Consider the following 19,031-nt stretch of genomic DNA (forward strand, 5'->3'; position numbering starts at 1 on the left):
TTCTCGAAGAACCTTAACGAGCAAGCAAGCAAGCAAGTGGTACAAGGAAATTTTGGGCAAAAATTTCCACATTTGCCTAAATTCGCTCCTCATCAATCAATTCACACATCTAGCTTTTACAAAAGACACACTTTAACACATTTTCAGTAGGTAGGTAGGTTTAGCTCGACCAGAACTTTGACTCGAAAGAGTCTGAGTGACTAAAGAAGAGGCAGGATGTCATCATTTGCCCCTTTTAGCAAACACTGAACACGTTTTATACACGGGTTCAATTTGACCAGATCAAGGGGGGCCAGGGATACATCGAAGTTTCATCGGCATGGACTCTCTCAGCAGGAACAGGGAGTTGGTATTTGTTAATAATTTTTTAGTAACTTTTTTTAGCAGCAGAAATGGCATTTGGTAAATTCGTAAGGTACATTTGGCGTGAGCAAGGTAAAAAGGAGCAGAGCAGAACTTGTCGGAGAAGAAAATATCCTAGGTAAGCACAGAAATTTGATTTTAATTTGAATATCGAGTGCTTATTTCCAACAAGGTACAAGTAAAAAGGGTTACTATCATACAGCAGTAGCGTCTCTATACAGGGAACTAATTTAAAATTCAAAATACAACAGTTATACAAAGTGTGTATTACATTAATAACTGAATTTTTTAATTGAAAAAGTAGGCATTCATCCATTTTAACAATAAAACATCTTCAAATTTAGTTATTTAGTTTTTTTTTTTAATTTTATAGGGAAAGTAAGAAGCTGTAAAATATAGACAAATAAAGGAATAATTTTTTTAACTTCAAGTTTTTATAGATATTGTTTTTTATCAATTTTTTAGTATCATCGTAAATATGTGTTATTTTTTCTTTAAACAAATTATTACATGTAGAATCTTTCCTTTTATTTTTTACACAGCTATTTTAACAAAAACCATTATTTACAACAAGTAGGTAGTTTACTATATTTGAGTAGAAAGTTCAACGTAGAGAGAATTTTTACTTGTATATTATTATTGTTTTGGTAAACATATACACGTTCATACACTGACTCATTTGTTTCAGAGGTAGTCCGTAAAAAGTTTATCAAAGGTACGATTCCATTTTCGATGAAAATGTGTAGTTTATACAGCTCTATAATTTTTAAAAAATCAGGGTTCAACCGCACAATTAATAAAACTAATGCAAATTAGGGGACAGGTTTAAATGAAGATTTTTTCATAAAATATGAGAAGGAACCTTCTCTTAAAATTAATGACATCACTTAAGTTACACCCAACATGTACATTTCTTTTAATATTTATTTACAGTGTATTTCCTAAAGGTAAGGAAAATGTTTTATGCGAAATTTATCAAAACCTACAGCTACAGTTTCCCACCGGATTATTTAAAATGAATTAATTTTAAAATTTCCTAAAACTCTTGAAGAATAAAATACTTAAAATTACTCAAAGAACAATCCAACCCCTAACTACTAATTCACCTATTATTATGTAGGAAACACACTGTAAATACACACATTTGATTCTGGAGGTGAGATCACCTAAATTATTACCAAAACGTCCATTCAAAAAATAATTTTAATTCTCTTCTTCATTCCTTTAAATATTTGCATCGTTTGCATCGAAGTACCAAACACCAAACACCCTGTAGATTTACAGTTTGCATTAAGAAATAATTCCAATACTTCACTTTTTTCTTTTTGTTTTGTAAATGCACAATTGTTGATACAAGCCTTTTTAGGTTAACCAAAGGATATAAAAAAATGAGGAGGAGGAGAAGGAGGAGAATACGACGGCAGCAGCAGCAGCACAAAGACAAAAAACAACAGCAACATAACTTCGAGACTCTGCAGTGGATAAGGAGGATTTAAACAAGAACAGAAAGAAGATTTTCTCACAGCCGATTCACGTCACCTACAGAGAAGAAATATCATAGGTACAGGATCGTTCACACCATTTGACAATAAGTTTTCAGTAATTTCACAACTCATCGTAGTATTTTGTAAAAACATAACTTTGATACTTTAATCTCTCTAACGTTCAAGTTAGCTAACTAACTAGTAGTCGAACTAAATTGAGATTTTTTTGAAATTCTTGTATTTCAATTACAATACATTCGGTAGAAGAGGATCCGGTATGGCGTGAACGACCCTGTATTTTATTTAGCATTTAAGTTTAGATTAAGCATTTTCCGGGGTAGTCATCATTCGAGTTAGCAACGAACTTTTAAAGAACGGATCGGGTGAATAATCCTCCCTCACACCCTCACACAAGGGGCGAGTCTCAAGTAGGAGTTTTCTTTTTCTTTTTCTTTTCTTAATACGAATCTTCAGGTTAAATTTATCAGAAATCCGAAATATCAAAAACAACTCAAAACGACTTCTTTATCACTCCAAAACAATCATTCCGTTCCATACTTTTTAGACAAGACACAAACTTTTATCTATCGCGACATTTTAACTAATATAAGTTCAGTCCATTTCCACAAGATTAAGCGAAAACACGATCTTTACAAAATATCACACATTAAGGGTCATTTAAATAGTTTTGAACTTTTTAACTTGAAATTTTAATGTGAATTAAAAGAAACACTTCACAAACTCACTTTAATTTTTTTATAACTTAAAAATAGGGTTTTGGCACCAAACAAAACAACACAAATTTTACACTTACCAAATACAATTAGAAGAGAATAATAAACAGGAAGGAACATGTTCCACGTAGACCTTTAGACTTATATAATAATAACAACAACAACAATAACAATTAAAAATCACAGTCAATATTTTAGAATGAGCAGGATATTCGGGTGGTTTTTGAGATTTCTCTTAACTTTTCGAAGTCGACATCGCGACACAAATCGAAAACTCCCACTCAAGACGTATTTCGCATATACACGGTGTAGAGTCTGGTATTAGTTGGCGAACTGGTATTAGTTGGCGAACCTCGGCTAACCGGAGATATTCGAAAAGTGACTTGCAACGATAACTCGGGCATAGTTTAACGAAATTTTGCAGTAACGCATAGCTCGATCAGGCTAACATCTAACATTCGCCAAGGTTCGGGAAACGTAAAAAATGGGAGCCAAAGCACACGTTTTCCTAGCAACTTTTTCTTTTCTAATTTTTTCGATCGTTCGGCTCTCTAACAATTCACTCGGTCGTTCATTTATATTTATTTGGATTTCTTCATCGTCATAATAATTTAGATTCGCAAGTTACTTTACAAGTTACCTTAGAAAATATGTCAGTTTAAAGTGCCTTCTCTAACAGAACCAGAACGATTTCATTTTTTTTTATATTCAAATCGAGAACGTAGTTTCAAAATATACATATACACACACATATTTGTCGGGTTATTATTTTAATTTTCGCGTTACAATTACATTTGTCAGGTTACTATTAATTTGCCAGGTCACTATTATATTTTTCGGGTTTTTCTTTTAATTTTTTTCATGAAACGGTTTAAAGCTACTCATATCGAAGGGTACTAGTAGCAAGGACGAGACTATTAGTTCTCACTTTTATATAATTCACGTAACGTAAAACAAACGTCCTTCTATTTTTGTAATTTATTATTTTTTATTTTTTCTTTTTCAATTGAAAGCTATACGTCACTGCAAGGTTTCATCAGGGTAAATTCAGTAATTCAAAAGACATTCGAATAATACCGTCGATTACACGATTCGAAAAGAAACGACTAAGACACTTTAAGCGGCAATCCACCAATGGGTATTAGTAGTGTTGAGTCACCAATCTAGATTTTTAGAACAATCGCAACGAAAAAACCCATCACTCCTCCTTTCTTTCTTTTTTTGTTCCTAGGGCATCAATAGTCTTTTCTCTCAGGTCATTCTTTCTAATCTTCCTCTCTAGTTTCGTTTTACACGACGGGTTCTATTCTTTTTCCAAACCCAAAACCAAAGCATCCAAATCAGTGATCTATTTCGGATTGTTTTTGAACTATTTATCGTAAACACGTCAAGTAGCTGACTTATATTTATTTATATTTCTCGTATAGATTCACGGAACATCTCGGTTAAATTTGAAGTTCAAACAAACATATTTAAAAAATGTACATACAAGCAAATAACACGAGTCGACTTCAAAGTTAACATTAACCTAATCTACGCAAATCTCCGTTAACTAACTAACTCATGTTAAAAAATGTTAACCAAGCAAAACGGTTCTAGAAATTACGGATTTCAAATAACTATTCAAAATTAACCAAGAAGACTTCCGATTTCAGGTTACATATTCAATCTCGCAACATTACGTAATTTTACAGTTTTGTTTCTTTACTTTTTCCACATTTCACATAGTGGTTCAAATATTATTGCAACATAACTTTCCGTATAAACGGTAAGAATTATCAAAGGGACAGTTTAATTAATCATATACGTCGACAACTTAGCGTGTTTATAATAAATAGGGAAGAGAAGAACATTTAAAAAAAGTGACCTGGCGATAAGTGAAAGGAAGGCAATGAGTTTTTTTTTTAATTCAAACATGAGATTATAGGCAATTGACTATTTTTTGAGTGCTCATTTTAGGTTTGGCTTACGAAGTGCGAAGTACGTCCGGGTCAGGTGGAACAGGGGGCAAGGAGGGGATATCAGAAAAAATAGTTCGGAAAGGACCGGACTTTCCAAATTAACAGATCTTTTTCTTTGCGATGGTTCTAGAAATTTAGGATTAGCGACTTTATACCAACTAGGGTTTTAAAGTGTCATCGTCGTTTTTCTTTTAACTAAAAAACTAAGACGGTAAAGAAAGTGTAATCAACAGGAATATCGTTCGGGAGCGGATCGATACATTACGCGATTTCCGACACACAGGGTGATTTTAGATAAGTGGGACAGGCAAAGATCTACAAAAAAAAACATTCAAACAAAGTCTTCTTTATTTTCGGGAGCTCAACTTTTTTTTTACGTAATTTCGTTTTTCCGAACACTTTAACTTTTTGGAGATTCGAATTCTTCATCGACAGTACAAATGTTTTTCGCTAAAAGTAACGAAATTCACAATAATAACAGACACTAAAAAAAACATTTGATAAAACTTTATTAACTTTGTAGTAAATTAAAATTTATCACAAGAAAAATGAGTCCAACAGACGTTCGAAGCGGTTCCCCTGCCATTCAAGGCATTTACCAATTCGGTTTTTTACGAAACGATCGTTTAGTATTTTCCAGCATTTCAGTCGTAAAGTTTCGACAAGAGTTTTTTTATTCGAATTTTCAGGTCTTCGGTACTCGACCATAAACTACTTTTTTTTTCAACGATCCCACAAAAAAAAATCTGGTGATCAGGCGAGCCAGTTAACTTCACTAACATGCCCAATCCATCTTTGTGGGAAAGTGCATTTAAAATTTTTTCCACATTTCGAACATAAGGAGCGGTAACTTTTTTTTTAACAAATTTGATAAAATTGGACTCTAGCGTTCGCGAGATAAGAGTTTGGTATTATTTATTGTGAATTTGATTACTTTTTTTACTGCCAATAAAGAATTCGAACCTCCAAAAAAAATTAAGTGTGAAATTTTGAAAAAAGGAAGGTGACCCAAAAGACTGGTTAAGGTGACTTAAAAAAAATTGACATTAAAAGTTGGGGTACCGGAAATATTCAGACTTCTTCATTTTCGGCACTTCAACTTTCTCATTTATCGACATCGTCAAAAGTCGAGGTACCGAAAATAAAGGGGGTCTCAATATTTTCCTTTATTTTTTGAGTAGATCTTCCCGGTTACAAGATATTGGCTCGTTTCACTTATCTAGAATCATCACCGCGTACGATTCATTTTTATTTTATCCATTATTATTTTTTCCTTTTCTTTAATTTATCATTTCTTTTCATTTTTATACATACTAACCAACAAAAGACACCAAGCACCAGACTACAATTAATTATACGATACCGACGAATTCACAGACCACTCTCGTCCCATCCCGATCGCGGTATCGCGGTATCTTCACCCCTTTTCATAGAAACCAACGCCCTAAAGACCGAACATAGACATAGACATAGACATAGACACAAACGCTATTATTCACCGACATACATATACATTTTTTTAAATATTTTTATTAATGTTTTTATTTGATTTGTATAATTTGTATTACTTATTTATTAATTAGTTTTTTTAATTTCTTATTTCTTTTAATTATTATTTTATTTTTCACTCTTATTATTTATTCATTTTTTTTTTAAATTTGATTTGTATAATTTGTATTGTATATAGGATGAGTCAGGAGGATCGTGCCAAACTTCGGGAGCGTGATAGACATGAAAAATAAATGTAAAAGAAAATTCTAACGTTATCCGATTTTCGTTTGTTTACAAGTTACGGCGTAAAAAAATTATAAATTAACGTTTGGATATCATAGTAAATGTTGGGTAGCGGTGTGAGGTCTGAAGACCTCGAAAGTCAACTAATACATCAATATCACCAATACCAAAAGTACGTTTATGGTAAATAGAATTCTAGTTAGAAAATTCGATTTACGCCATAACTCGCGAACAAACGAAAATCGGATAACATTAGAATTTATTTTTACATTTATTTTTCATGTCTAACGCGCTCTCGAAGTTTGGCACGATCCTCCCGACTCACCCTGGATATACAGGGTGTCCCACAAGTGTTTCGTTATATTTCAGTGGGTAATAGTACATTGAAAAATAATACGACTCCCCATATAAACCATATTCCAATAATGCTTCATTAAGAAGATACAGGGTGTTAAATTTAAAACACACCTGGAATATTTCAACGTATCAGAGTATCAATGAACAGGCGAGCTCAATTATGTATTGAACAAATTGGCCGCCAATTTGAACAATTTCTATAATGTTATAGCAAATTAATAATATTTAAAACAAACTTATTATTAACTAACTATTAAAACCATTTAGAGAATATCGTGCATATAGACGGTATTCAATTTTTTACTGGCAAACGATACGTCGGACGAAAAAGAGTCGAGCGAGCATTTTTCTTCTAAACGAAATTAAACTTCTAAAAATAATTTTTATTTTGATAAAAAGCAGTGGCGCACCATGTTTTTCTTTAAAAATGTGCCGAGAGGTGTCCGTACGCACGTCACTGGCGAAACGAAAAATAGCCCTTTTACATAAATAAATGCGTCTACATTAACTCTCAAAACGTGCCAAATTTCACTTACATATCTCAAACGGTTTTGAACATATCACCCTGTATCTTCTTAACGAAGCGTTATTGGAATATGGTTTATATAGGGAGTCATATTATTTTTCAACGCACTATTACCCACCGAAATATAATGAAACACTTGTGGGACACCCTTTATATTTTTTTGTCGTAAGGACATCCTTCCGATTTCAAGATATCTGTTTTTGTCCCCCTTAACTAGAATCACGGTGTACTCTTGAAATTTTTTTTTTTTAATTTTCATTTGTATAATTTGTATCATATGTACATATACGTCGGAGATTTATCAGTCCTCAAGTCTAGAAATGTAAAATTTGAGTTGGCAATAAGGGCCATTCGTGAAAACCAGGACGAACAGGTACCATTCCCTGGAGTCGTAGGACCATGGGGAAACGGAACTGGGAAGGAAAAGGTAGCGAATTCGTAAGCCTCGTCTCACTATCAATCGATATCATAGAAACATAAAATTACCAACGTAGGAGAATATTGCTAACATTACTTCGACACATATATGTCATTGATAATTTTAATGCTTTATTAAGTAAATGGATAGTAAGGCAAGGCTAACGAATTCACTTCCCTTCTTTTTAATTACTGCCTTCTCCACAGTTCCCATTCCCATTCCCCGTGGTCCTCTCGACTCAAGGGAACGGTACTCGTTCGTCATGGTCCTGTTTTTCCCACGGGCCGAAACTTCACACACGGCCCTTAATTGCGTCGGTAATAGTGACCAGTGACCTCGTCCTACGTTCTCTTTATCTCCACGATAAACCCGTCAACTTGCTCTGCTCTTCAGCCTCATTGCTAACTCAAATTTTACATTAAAAACTTAAGAACTAACAAATCTCCGACATACAGGGTGGCGCAATAGTGTGACAAAGTACCATATCTTCCTTATTTTACAAAATTAAAAAAAAGTGTTCGTATAAAAGTTATATGTGAACATACAGGCTACATTTTAAAAATATTTTTTATCACATAGGGTGTTGCATAAAGACAGGTCAAAACATTTATTCATTTTCTTTAACGGAACCCCCTATATATTATTGTATATTTGGATTCCTCGTAAAATTCTCTTCATTGTAGGATAATTAGTTTTAAATTAAATTGGAACGTTGACTGCTTATGTCGAAAAATGTTTAAATTTGAAGCAAAACATGGTTCCATAACATGCGCTATAACTTTCAAAGCACGTTAATTATTTTAACAAAAATTGACACAACAGAAGACAAAGGGATGCTCAAGTGCCTTGTTCAACGAAAAAGTCGGTTTCTTATTCAGAATACTTTCTACAGGCCCCGCAACTTGGGAATATTCAAATTCATTTTTCTCGAAATTTTTAAATGGGACACCCTGTATTTACGAATCCTATATCGTCGAGATTTGAATCCTCTTCAACTTTCGTTAAGGTAACATTATACGCATTCCCTTTAGTTTTGGCGGAATTCTCATTTCTTTAATACATTCGCAAATAAAACACGCTACGTCTATTAATAGTTTAATTTTCTAGTTTGCCACGAAAGCCATTGACAAATTTTAAACGTCAAATTTATTATTTATCGATCACTTGTACATCAGTTGTAACGTAACGTAATGTACCCTTAGGCTACGTCTACGAATTCCCACTGCCTTAGTGGTATGTCCAGGATGGCCATATGTCGGGAACCCATTATCTTCCAATAAGAGTTACCCTTCATAAAGACTTTCACTCCTCTTCCTCGTAAAGACAAAAGCCTAAAGCATCCACATTTTGCTAAAATCAGACTACAGCCGCAACACCCTCATAAATTACCCTTTCTTACCATCGTCTTGACTTTACGGGTTAAGAATTTTGAAAGTTACCATCTATACATATTTTTTTAAATATTTTTATTAATTTGATTTGTATAATTTGTATTACATATTTATTTATTCATTTTCTTTTCTTTATTTTTAATTCTTTCTCTTTTATCATTTTTTTAAAATTCTTATTGTCTTTATTTTAATTTTTATATTTTATTCTTTCTTTTATCATGTTTTTTAATTCTCATTTTCTTTATTTTTAATTTTTTCTCTTTCAGTTTTATTATCATATTTTTTTTTTTAATTTATTGCTACTTATTGTTTTCTTAATTTTTCCTCTTTCTAATTTTTATATTTTATTCTTTTTATTTTAAATATTTTAATTCTCTCTTTGGTTTTTAATATTCATTTATTTTTAATTTTTTTTTTTTATCATTCATTCATTTTCTTTACTTTCGTTTTCTTCCTTTTAGCTTCAATTTTTTTATTATTAATTTTCGTTTCTATTATCTTTTTTTCTTTACTTTTTTCATTGTTCGTTTTATGTTCTTTATTTTTGTTTTTTATTATCATGTTCCTTTCATAATTTTTATTTTATTCTTTTTTTTATTCTCATTCTTGTTTCATTTCTTAATTTTTATTTTCTTCTTTCGTTTTCATAATCTATTTCTTTACCTTTTTAATTGTTCATTTTCTTAATTTTTATTTTTTTCCTTTGTTTTTATTATTCATGTTCCTTTCTTAATTTTTATTTTGTTCTTTCGCTTTTATTATCTTTTTTTTTCTTTACCTTTTTAATTGCTCATTTTTTTTTTGTTTTTTATTATCATTTTCCTTTCATAATTTTTTATTCTTTTTTTTATTTTGCTTTTCTCATTTTCTTATTTTAAATCATTCTTTTTTTTTATTTCTTTCGTTTTCTTATTATCCATGTTCCATTCTTAATTGTTTTATTTGTTATTCTCATTCGTTTTTCTTTTCTTTTTTTCTCTTTACTTTTTTCATTGTTCATTTTCGTTTCTTAATTTTTATTCTTTCTCTTTTCTTTATTTTTATTATCAGTGTTTTTATTCATTTAATTTTTTCTTTATTTAGATTTCTAACTTTCGTTCCTTAATTTTTTAATTCATTTTTTTCTTTTATGCTTTTAATTGATTATTTCATTTCTTAATTCTTATTCTTTCCTTTTTTATTCTTATTCTTTATTCTTTCTTATTTTATTATTTTCTTTTCTGTACTTTTTTATTCTTTTGCTTTTAATATTTTCTTTTTTATCATTTTTTTTTTGTTTATTTATATTTTTAACATTCTTTCTTTAATCTTCTTTTATTCTTTCGTTATATTCATTTTGTCTTTAATATTATTATTTTTTTTTTGTTATATTTCTTTTTTTTTTTTCTTGTATATATTCTTTATTATTATTTTTTTTTTAATTGTTATTTGTTTAATTATTGCTATTTTGTTGTATGTTTGTGGAATTGTATGTGCAATAAGAAACAAAGAAAAATACCTCCAGTTGTTTTACTTAGTATTAAGAACCCGGGTTGGTAAGAAATGAAACTAAAAGTAAGTCAGGTTAGTTCAGAACACACAAAATAAACAACCCGGGTTAGTTCAAAAAAAAAAAAAAAAGCTCAGGTTAGTTCAGAAAGTGGAAAAATAGAAACGAATCCACGCCAAATTGAAAAATATGAAAAAGTGAAATTCTAACTGATTTGAATTGGTATCTGTCTCATTTCCTTCTTTCTTTTCCAGGGATGGATCTCTGAAGCTGAAGTTACCAAGTGCGAGGACCGACTTAATGTGGCCAGAACAATAGTGAGTGAATAGTGAAATAGTGAATCAGTGCCTTTTCTCGGAGGATTACATCTGAGTAAGTCCACTTTTCTACTTTTCTGTCTTTGCCTTTTCTGCCACCAAAGTAGGTACGGGACAGAACGGACCCTTCCTTTTGCCTTCATCCGGGATTTACCGGTAGAACCACCCAATCCAATCCAATCGTATCGAATCGTAAAAAAGCGAGCACGAGCACACGAGCAGTACCGGAGGGCAATCTCAGAGGGAGCCGACGGTCACAAGTCGGAAAGTTAACGGGGAATCCTCACAACAGAACAAAGGAATAATTCGCCATTCCTTATTTCTTCGTTTCTTTGTTCTCGAATCAATCCACTAGTTTCAAGAGGAAAGATTCAGATCCAGATTCAAACGTTTAGAGTGAAAGTGAAAATATATAGGTACGTCGTGTCGTCCACGAAATCCTCCTCGAATCGTTCGTTCACACAAGGGGGCTCAAAATGGACGTCGAGGTACACAAGGTAAGAACCCGAAATAAAACTTCAACAGGGCAAAGAAGAGGAAAACTTGGCAGCAGCAAGGAGGCACACCAGTGGGAAGTGGCTCGATATGGTTATCGAGGCTGCAGATAGGGAGGGTGTCACCTACACACGGTAGGGGCGACTCGCTAAAATAGGTAAAAAGCAGGGTTCACAGGGCGTAGCACCTCAAATCCTGGGGACCTAGAAAGAAGATTGGCACCACCAACTTCAAGTTTAAGGTTCTCGAAGAACCTTAACGAGCAAGTAAGCAAGGGGTACAAGGAAATTTTGGGCAAAAATTTACACATTTGCCTAAATTCGCTCCTCATTAATCGATTCACACATCTACCTTTTACAAAAGACACACTTTAACACATTTTCAGTAGGTAGGTAGGTTTAGCTCGACCAGAACTTTGATTCGAAACAGTCTCAGTTACTAGCAAAGAGGTAAGAGGGCATTATTTGCTCCCTTTAGCAAACATGTTACATATAACATATTTTTTACATGGGTTCTCTATGACAAGATCAAGGGGGGCCAGGGACATATCGAAGTTTTCCTTATCGACTAAAGTAAATTTGTAAGCAAAGTAAAAAGGAGCAGGAACACGGTGGAGAAGAAAAAAATCTAAGGTAAGCACAGAAAGTTAAAGTCGATTTGTATTCGAATATCGAGTGCTTATTTCCAACATAATACAGGGAATTAATTTAGGAAGGGCTTCATCACTGGACCCAGGTCCTCGATCAATTATTGTTGTTAGAATGCAGTCAGAAAAATAATAAATTCAAAGTGTGTATTACATTACATTAAAAACTAAATTTTTCATTTAAAAAAATAGGCACTCGTCCTTTTTAACAATAAATAATTCCTTCGATACATCACCAATTTTTTTTTTTTTCGTAACAGCACAAATGTTACAAGCCTTTTTAGGTTAACCAAAGGATATAAAAAGAGGATGAGGAGGAGGAGGATACGACGGTAGCAGCAGCACAAAGACAAAAAACAACAGCAACATAACTTCGAGACTCTGCAGTGGATAAGGAGGATTTAAACAAGAACAGAAAGAAGATTTTCTCACAGCCGATTCACGTCACCTACAGAGAAGAAATATCATAGGTACAGGATCGTTCACACCATTTGACAATAAGTTTTCAGTAATTTCACAACTCATCGTAGTATTTTGTAAAAACATAACTTTGATACTTTAATCTCTCTAACGTTCAAGTCGATTACAATACATTCCACAGAGTATCTGATATGGCGTGAACGACCCTGTATTTAAGTTTAGATTAAGCATTTTCCGGGTTAGTCATTATTCGTGAAGGTTCGGGAAATGGAAAATATGGGAGCTAAAGTACACGTTTTCCTAGCAACTTTTTCTTTTCTAATTTTTTTAATTGTTTGGCTCTCTAACAATTCACTCGGTCGTTTATTTATATTTATTTGAATTTCTTCATCGTCATAATAATTTAGATTCACAAATTACTGTACAAGTTACCTCAGAATATATATCAGTTTAAGATGGCTCCTCTAACAGAACGGTTTTTAAAAATTTTTTTCCTCTTTTATTAATATCATTTTTTATTTTTCAATTCTTATATTTTTCTTAATTTTTTCTCTTTGAGTTTTATTATCATTTTATTTTAAATTTATTGTCTCTTGATCAATTTTTTATTTGTTGCTACTTATTGTTTTCTTAATTTTTCCTATTTCTAATTTTTATATTTTATTCTTTTTCTATATTTATCATTTCTTTTTATTTTAAATATTTCTATTTTTTCTCTTTGGTTTTTAATATTCATTTATTTTTTAAAATTTTTTATCATTCATTTTCTTTCTTTTAGCTTCAATTTTTTATAATATTATTAATTTTCTTTTCTTTTTTATCATGTTTAATTTTTATATTTTCGTTTCAGTTATCTTTTTTTCTTTACTTTTTTCATTGTTCATTTTATGTTCTTTACTTTTTTTTTATTCTTTTTTTACTTTTGCTTTTTATTCTCATTCTTTTTTTCATTTCTTAATTGTTCATTTTTATTTTTTTCGTTTTCTTATTATTCATGTTCCTTTCTTTTCTTTTCTTTATTTGTTATTCTCATTCTATTTTTAATTGTTATTTTGTTCTTTCGTTTTTATAATCTTCTTGTCTTTACCGTTTTAATTGTTCATTTTCTTAATTTTTATTTTTTTCCTTTGTTTTTATTATTCATGTTCCTTTCTTTTCTTTTCTTTATTTGTTATTCTCATTCTATTTTTAATTGTTATTTTGTTCTTTCGTTTTTATAATCTTCTTTTCTTTACCGTTTTAATTGTTCATTTTTTTTCTTTCGTTTTCTTATTATTCATGTTCCTTTCTTAATTTATTTTTTTATTCACATTCGTTTTTATTTTCTCTTTTTCATTGTTCATTTTCTTTTCTTAATTTTAATTTTTTTCCTTTGTTTTTATTATTCATGTTCCTTTCTTAATTTTTTTCATTTTTAAACTTTTATGTTTTTCTTTTCTCTTTTTCTCTTTACTTATTTTCATTGTTCATTTTCGTTTCTTTATTTTTATTATCAGTGTTTTTATTCATTTAATTTTTTCTTTATTTAGATTTCTACTTTTGGTTCCTTAATTTTTTTATTATTCAATTTTTTAAATCATTTTTTTTCTTTCACGTTTTTAATTGATTATTTCATTTCTTAATTCTTATTCTTTATTCTTTCTTTCTTTATTATTTTCTTTTCTGTACTTTTTTTTCTTTTTTTTTTTTTTTTGTTTAATAGTTTTTTTTCTTTATTTATATTTTTAACATTCTTTCTTTAATCTTCTTTTATTCTTTCGTTATATTCATTTTGTCTTTAATATTATTTTTTTTTTTTTGTTATATTTCTTTTATTTATATTCTTTTTATTGTTTTTTTTAATTGTTATTTGTTTAATTATTGTTGTTTGTGGAATTGTGTGTGTGAAATAAGAAACAATGAAAATATCTACAGTTGTTTTATTTAGTATTAAGCACGACAACCCGGGTTGGTAAGAAACAAACTAGAAAGTAAGTCAGGTTAGTACAGAAAACACAAAAGTAACAACCCGGGTTAGTTTAAAAAAAAAAATCTCAGGTTAGTTCAGAAAATGGAAATAGAAACGAATCCACGCCAAAAATATAAAATAAAGTGAAAATTCACTAACTGATAGAATAATTTACAAAATATACTAGTTCAGGTTAGTTCAGGTTAGTTCAGGTTAGTTCAGGTTAGTTCAGGTTAGTTCAGGTTAGTTCAGGTTAGTTCAGGTTAGTTCAGGTTAGTTCAGGTTAGTTCAGGTTAGTTCAGGTTAGTTCAGGTTAGTTCAGGTTAGTTCAGGTTAGTTCAGGTTAGTTCAGGTTAGTTCAGGTTAGTTCAGGTTAGTTCAGGTTAGTTCAGGTTAGTTCAGGTTAGTTCAGGTTAGTTCAGGTTAGTTCAGGTTAGTTCAGGTTAGTTCAGGTTAGTTCAGGTTAGTTCAGGTTAGTTCAGGTTAGTTCAGGTTAGTTCAGGTTAGTTCAGGTTAGTTCAGGTTAGTTCAGGTTAGTTCAGGTTAGTTCAGGTTAGTTCAGGTTAGTTCAGGTTAGTTCAGGTTAGTTCAGGTTAGTTCAGGTTAGTTCAGGTTAGTTCAGGTTAGTTCAGGTTAGTTCAGGTTAGTTCAGGTTAGTTCAGGTTAGTTCAGGTTAGTTCAGGTTAGTTCAGGTTAGTTCAGGTTAGTTCAGGTTAGTTCAGGTTAGTTCAGGTTAGTTCAGGTTAGTTCAGGTTAGTTCAGGTTAGTTCAGGTTAGTTCAGGTTAGTTCAGGTTAGTTCAGGTTAGTTCAGGTTAGTTCAGGTTAGTTCAGGTTAGTTCAGGTTAGTTCAGGTTAGTTCAGGTTAGTTCAGGTTAGTTCAGGTTAGTTCAGGTTAGTTCAGGTTAGTTCAGGTTAGTTCAGGTTAGTTCAGGTTAGTTCAGGTTAGTTCAGGTTAGTTCAGGTTAGTTCAGGTTAGTTCAGGTTAGTTCAGGTTAGTTCAGGTTAGTTCAGGTTAGTTCAGGTTAGTTCAGGTTAGTTCAGGTTAGTTCAGGTTAGTTCAGGTTAGTTCAGGTTAGTTCAGGTTAGTTCAGGTTAGTTCAGGTTAGTTCAGGTTAGTTCAGGTTAGTTCAGGTTAGTTCAGGTTAGTTCAGGTTAGTTCAGGTTAGTTCAGGTTAGTTCAGGTTAGTTCAGGTTAGTTCAGGTTAGTTCAGGTTAGTTCAGGTTAGTTCAGGTTAGTTCAGGTTAGTTCAGGTTAGTTCAGGTTAGTTCAGGTTAGTTCAGGTTAGTTCAGGTTAGTTCAGGTTAGTTCAGGTTAGTTCAGGTTAGTTCAGGTTAGTTCAGGTTAGTTCAGGTTAGTTCAGGTTAGTTCAGGTTAGTTCAGGTTAGTTCAGGTTAGTTCAGGTTAGTTCAGGTTAGTTCAGGTTAGTTCAGGTTAGTTCAGGTTAGTTCAGGTTAGTTCAGGTTAGTTCAGGTTAGTTCAGGTTAGTTCAGGTTAGTTCAGGTTAGTTCAGGTTAGTTCAGGTTAGTTCAGGTTAGTTCAGGTTAGTTCAGGTTAGTTCAGGTTAGTTCAGGTTAGTTCAGGTTAGTTCAGGTTAGTTCAGGTTAGTTCAGGTTAGTTCAGGTTAGTTCAGGTTAGTTCAGGTTAGTTCAGGTTAGTTCAGGTTAGTTCAGGTTAGTTCAGGTTAGTTCAGGTTAGTTCAGGTTAGTTCAGGTTAGTTCAGGTTAGTTCAGGTTAGTTCAGGTTAGTTCAGGTTAGTTCAGGTTAGTTCAGGTTAGTTCAGGTTAGTTCAGGTTAGTTCAGGTTAGTTCAGGTTAGTTCAGGTTAGTTCAGGTTAGTTCAGGTTAGTTCAGGTTAGTTCAGGTTAGTTCAGGTTAGTTCAGGTTAGTTCAGGTTAGTTCAGGTTAGTTCAGGTTAGTTCAGGTTAGTTCAGGTTAGTTCAGGTTAGTTCAGGTTAGTTCAGGTTAGTTCAGGTTAGTTCAGGTTAGTTCAGGTTAGTTCAGGTTAGTTCAGGTTAGTTCAGGTTAGTTCAGGTTAGTTCAGGTTAGTTCAGGTTAGTTCAGGTTAGTTCAGGTTAGTTCAGGTTAGTTCAGGTTAGTTCAGGTTAGTTCAGGTTAGTTCAGGTTAGTTCAGGTTAGTTCAGGTTAGTTCAGGTTAGTTCAGGTTAGTTCAGGTTAGTTCAGGTTAGTTCAGGTTAGTTCAGGTTAGTTCAGGTTAGTTCAGGTTAGTTCAGGTTAGTTCAGGTTAGTTCAGGTTAGTTCAGGTTAGTTCAGGTTAGTTCAGGTTAGTTCAGGTTAGTTCAGGTTAGTTCAGGTTAGTTCAGGTTAGTTCAGGTTAGTTCAGGTTAGTTCAGGTTAGTTCAGGTTAGTTCAGGTTAGTTCAGGTTAGTTCAGGTTAGTTCAGGTTAGTTCAGGTTAGTTCAGGTTAGTTCAGGTTAGTTCAGGTTAGTTCAGGTTAGTTCAGGTTAGTTCAGGTTAGTTCAGGTTAGTTCAGGTTAGTTCAGGTTAGTTCAGGTTAGTTCAGGTTAGTTCAGGTTAGTTCAGGTTAGTTCAGGTTAGTTCAGGTTAGTTCAGGTTAGTTCAGGTTAGTTCAGGTTAGTTCAGGTTAGTTCAGGTTAGTTCAGGTTAGTTCAGGTTAGTTCAGGTTAGTTCAGGTTAGTTCAGGTTAGTTCAGGTTAGTTCAGGTTAGTTCAGGTTAGTTCAGGTTAGTTCAGGTTAGTTCAGGTTAGTTCAGGTTAGTTCAGGTTAGTTCAGGTTAGTTCAGGTTAGTTCAGGTTAGTTCAGGTTAGTTCAGGTTAGTTCAGGTTAGTTCAGGTTAGTTCAGGTTAGTTCAGGTTAGTTCAGGTTAGTTCAGGTTAGTTCAGGTTAGTTCAGGTTAGTTCAGGTTAGTTCAGGTTAGTTCAGGTTAGTTCAGGTTAGTTCAGGTTAGTTCAGGTTAGTTCAGGTTAGTTCAGGTTAGTTCAGGTTAGTTCAGGTTAGTTCAGGTTAGTTCAGGTTAGTTCAGGTTAGTTCAGGTTAGTTCAGGTTAGTTCAGGTTAGTTCAGGTTAGTTCAGGTTAGTTCAGGTTAGTTCAGGTTAGTTCAGGTTAGTTCAGGTTAGTTCAGGTTAGTTCAGGTTAGTTCAGGTTAGTTCAGGTTAGTTCAGGTTAGTTCAGGTTAGTTCAGGTTAGTTCAGGTTAGTTCAGGTTAGTTCAGGTTAGTTCAGGTTAGTTCAGGTTAGTTCAGGTTAGTTCAGGTTAGTTCAGGTTAGTTCAGGTTAGTTCAGGTTAGTTCAGGTTAGTTCAGGTTAGTTCAGGTTAGTTCAGGTTAGTTCAGGTTAGTTCAGGTTAGTTCAGGTTAGTTCAGGTTAGTTCAGGTTAGTTCAGGTTAGTTCAGGTTAGTTCAGGTTAGTTCAGGTTAGTTCAGGTTAGTTCAGGTTAGTTCAGGTTAGTTCAGGTTAGTTCAGGTTAGTTCAGGTTAGTTCAGGTTAGTTCAGGTTAGTTCAGGTTAGTTCAGGTTAGTTCAGGTTAGTTCAGGTTAGTTCAGGTTAGTTCAGGTTAGTTCAGGTTAGTTCAGGTTAGTTCAGGTTAGTTCAGGTTAGTTCAGGTTAGTTCAGGTTAGTTCAGGTTAGTTCAGGTTAGTTCAGGTTAGTTCAGGTTAGTTCAGGTTAGTTCAGGTTAGTTCAGGTTAGTTCAGGTTAGTTCAGGTTAGTTCAGGTTAGTTCAGGTTAGTTCAGGTTAGTTCAGGTTAGTTCAGGTTAGTTCAGGTTAGTTCAGGTTAGTTCAGGTTAGTTCAGGTTAGTTCAGGTTAGTTCAGGTTAGTTCAGGTTAGTTCAGGTTAGTTCAGGTTAGTTCAGGTTAGTTCAGGTTAGTTCAGGTTAGTTCAGGTTAGTTCAGGTTAGTTCAGGTTAGTTCAGGTTAGTTCAGGTTAGTTCAGGTTAGTTCAGGTTAGTTCAGGTTAGTTCAGGTTAGTTCAGGTTAGTTCAGGTTAGTTCAGGTTAGTTCAGGTTAGTTCAGGTTAGTTCAGGTTAGTTCAGGTTAGTTCAGGTTAGTTCAGGTTAGTTCAGGTTAGTTCAGGTTAGTTCAGGTTAGTTCAGGTTAGTTCAGGTTAGTTCAGGTTAGTTCAGGTTAGTTCAGGTTAGTTCAGGTTAGTTCAGGTTAGTTCAGGTTAGTTCAGGTTAGTTCAGGTTAGTTCAGGTTAGTTCAGGTTAGTTCAGGTTAGTTCAGGTTAGTTCAGGTTAGTTCAGGTTAGTTCAGGTTAGTTCAGGTTAGTTCAGGTTAGTTCAGGTTAGTTCAGGTTAGTTCAGGTTAGTTCAGGTTAGTTCAGGTTAGTTCAGGTTAGTTCAGGTTAGTTCAGGTTAGTTCAGGTTAGTTCAGGTTAGTTCAGGTTAGTTCAGGTTAGTTCAGGTTAGTTCAGGTTAGTTCAGGTTAGTTCAGGTTAGTTCAGGTTAGTTCAGGTTAGTTCAGGTTAGTTCAGGTTAGTTCAGGTTAGTTCAGGTTAGTTCAGGTTAGTTCAGGTTAGTTCAGGTTAGTTCAGGTTAGTTCAGGTTAGTTCAGGTTAGTTCAGGTTAGTTCAGGTTAGTTCAGGTTAGTTCAGGTTAGTTCAGGTTAGTTCAGGTTAGTTCAGGTTAGTTCAGGTTAGTTCAGGTTAGTTCAGGTTAGTTCAGGTTAGTTCAGGTTAGTTCAGGTTAGTTCAGGTTAGTTCAGGTTAGTTCAGGTTAGTTCAGGTTAGTTCAGGTTAGTTCAGGTTAGTTCAGGTTAGTTCAGGTTAGA

General features: G+C 33.0%; 1 long non-coding RNA gene across 1 annotated transcript; it reads left to right on the forward strand.

The window, feature by feature from the left end:
• Window positions 1-175: 175 nt before the first annotated feature.
• Window positions 176-11,331, forward strand: LOC136347340 (uncharacterized). The gene is made up of 3 exons (XR_010733481.1): window positions 176-481; window positions 1,730-1,924; window positions 10,712-11,331. It is a non-coding gene; the product is annotated as an uncharacterized lncRNA (long non-coding RNA).
• Window positions 11,332-19,031: the final 7,700 nt, after the last annotated feature.

This window comes from Euwallacea fornicatus, chromosome 28 (assembly GCF_040115645.1).
Source record: "Euwallacea fornicatus isolate EFF26 chromosome 28, ASM4011564v1, whole genome shotgun sequence".
Classification (NCBI taxonomy): Eukaryota; Metazoa; Arthropoda; class Insecta; order Coleoptera; family Curculionidae; genus Euwallacea; species Euwallacea fornicatus.